Source organism: Pagrus pagrus (genome assembly GCF_965226575.1).
Source record: "Pagrus pagrus genome assembly, chromosome: 3".
Classification (NCBI taxonomy): Eukaryota; Metazoa; Chordata; class Actinopteri; order Spariformes; family Sparidae; genus Pagrus; species Pagrus pagrus.
Window position 1 is genome coordinate 35,019,320 of NC_140187.1, and position 3,055 is coordinate 35,022,374.

Below are 3,055 nucleotides of genomic sequence, written 5' to 3' on the forward strand. Positions count from 1 at the left end.
CTGATAAAAACTCAATTCTAATGAAAATACAGCACTTGATAATTTTCCACATTTAAAACACTGTCCTCTTATAACTCTGATACAGCCTGAAGACTTGAGCCGTTTTGGAGAATATTGGTGGGTAATTATCTTTGGAGTTTGTAAGAGGAGGCAAAGTATTTTATATATTTTTGATGTGGTGAATGTATAATTCATGACAATTTATTTTGTAATAAGGGTGTTGCAAATAACTGGTATTGTTGATAACTATGATATTAAAAAAATGAAATACTGATATGGTGTTAATAATAGAAATATGATAATATCATGTTATATTCGGTGTATTCAGGTGAGGTTGTGAGACTTTAGCCCCTTTCACACTGCCTTTTGAAGGGAGGAATCTTGCGCTGATATTCTGCCTCGCTGTCTGTGTGAAAGTTACAGAGGCAAAATCAGGGGACGGTTTCGTACCGCCTCTGATTTGCCAGTGGAAGTAGTAGCTGAGGGGAGAGGACTTCTGTGTGTAAGTGTACAGCCAGCAGTGCAGGACAGGGGTGTGACGGTCTGATGGCGTTCAGTCTGACAGCTAAACTCATCAAATAAAAGAGAAATGTCCCACACTTCAACCCACAAAGCAACATTACAAGAAGTAATCTTGTAGCAGGTCGGGTCTTTGGCAACTTATATGAGGAAAAATTACAGAATTTATACATGGAAAAGACAGTGATTATGTGAAGCGCTTAAGAGCAAAAAACTTTAACTCATGACGTCTTTGTCACCTTCCACTATTGTGTTGTTGTAGTTACTGTCTTTGGCAATTTATATAGAAAATAAAATCACCAAATTTAATGATGAAAAATCAGACGGACGGTCAGCCCTCCTGACCTAGACTTCAGTGACCTTCCCCCCTGAAGCGAGAAAGGGTCCGCTATTTACTGATGGCGATTATGTGATGTCATTTAGAGCAAAAAACTTCTCTGTCACACTTACCAGGATGGTGGGACAGAATCTCATTCACAAAACTTGGGAATTTGCGGATCCATTTTTAGATTTACAGGTGGAAACACGTTAAACCCCCCCACAGATCTCGATGATATGATGTGTGATGTGTACCGTCATGGTTCCACAACGGCGGCATGCTGTATGAAATGACCCAATGGAGCGGCTTTATGCAGGCACTGCTTGGTTCAGTGTGAACAAACAAAGCTGGCATAAAGTCAAGCCTTCGTTGTGGTGATATTGCACATTAAAGTTTGACATCAGGTAAGCACTGTTCATCAGCTCTGACTGTGTGTGAGCACCAAGCGTCACTGTTATAAACACAGATTCCACCTCTCCTTGTCCCGCTGTAGTCGGATCAGAAGGTCCATCCATCACGTGTTCTGACGAAGACCAGAAGGCGGGCTCATATTACACCGGTTTTAAAATCACTGCATTGGCTCCCTGTGTGTTTTAGGATCGATTTTAAGGTCCTTTTGATGGTTTTTAAATGTCTTAGGGGTTTGGGACCTTCTTATCTGTCAGAACTGCTTTTACCATATGAACCCTCGCGGACCCTGAGATCCTCCGGCACTGGCCTTTTGATAATCTCTAAAGCTAGAACACGAACGTACGGTGAGGCAGCTTTCCAGCACTACGGCCCCCGTCTGTGGAATAGCCTGCCGGAGGACCTGAGGGCCGCAGAGAATGTTAATATTTTTAAAAGCAGGCTCAAGACCCACCTATTTAACCTGGCTTTTAACTAATGTTTTATTCTCTTAGCCAATTTATATTTTAGTCCTCGCTATTTATTTACTTTTATTTATTTATTTATTTATTTAGTTACTTTTACTGTTTACTTACTTATTTATTCTTATAGCAGAGCTGATTTGAGCTACTTTTAGTGTTTTATTTATTTAACTTTCTTATTCCATATAGTTTTATGTAGTTTTTAGGTTGTTTTATGTTTGATGTTTTATGTTTTTATTGTCTCTAGTTCTTTTATGCTCTTATTCAATATCTCCAGTGTTTCCTCGGTGGGGGCTGTCTGCGCTGGGGGCTGCTTTCGGCCGTGTCTGGGATGTCTCTGTCTCGTGGCGAAAATCATCTGGGCTTGGTGGGGGGCCTATGGCAGTGCTTCGCCGCGCTGCTGTGGGGCCCTCGCTGGCCTGTAGCTGGGTGGGCGCCCGAGTGGAGGTGTCCTGGCCTGGGCTGTGGGCGGCCCCTGGTGCAGACGGCCTCCTGTGACAGCGCTTCCTGACTTGGCTCCTCTGTGTTCAGCCACATGTTTTTAAGATCAATTTTATTTGTGTGTGTGTGTGTGTGTGTGTGTGTGTGTGTGTGTGTGTGTGTGTGCATGTGTGTACGTTTATATGTGCTGGGGTTGGGGCCTTGGGTGGGGTAGGGCGGGATGAGGGTTGTTTTTAAAACATGTAAAGCACTTTGTGCTACATTTTTAATGTATGAAAAGTGCTTTAAAAATAAAGTTATTATTATTATTATTATTATTATCAAGTGCAACAGCTTGATCTGGAATGTTGTAGTTGAGACAGGTCTCTGTGAAGATGTGGGTACAACAGTCTCTCATTTCCATTCACAATAAATTAACCTTGAACCGTTGAGAGGACTGAGAACATGAGTGATTTGCACTCTTGTAATGTCAGTTCCATGTCTTTAACTTGTGTAAATAAATAACAACAAAACAGCGCTGCTTTAAATCATTTTGAATCATTTTGGTTAAAAAATATCATGTTTTACATATTTACATTTTACATATCCAGTATGAATCTAATCTTTGTGTTTCTGGATATACAAACTGGGTTCACTCAAGTGTTCAACAGCATTTCCGCTGATGAAAACACGACAGGTGCTTTTTATCCTCCACATCCCTGAATCCAGTTGACCCACCTCTGGGCTACATCCGGTGTGATTGTTATTTACCACGATAACATCTTACATCCAGCTTCCCCCACATGTTGTTCCGCGCAGCAGAGCCTCTGAGTGACAGAGCAGACGACCCGCCTCCATCCCAGCGCAACCGACCAATGAGGCTGCAGAGCGGAGACGAGCCTTCAGCAGCAGCCTCTTATTTCCTACT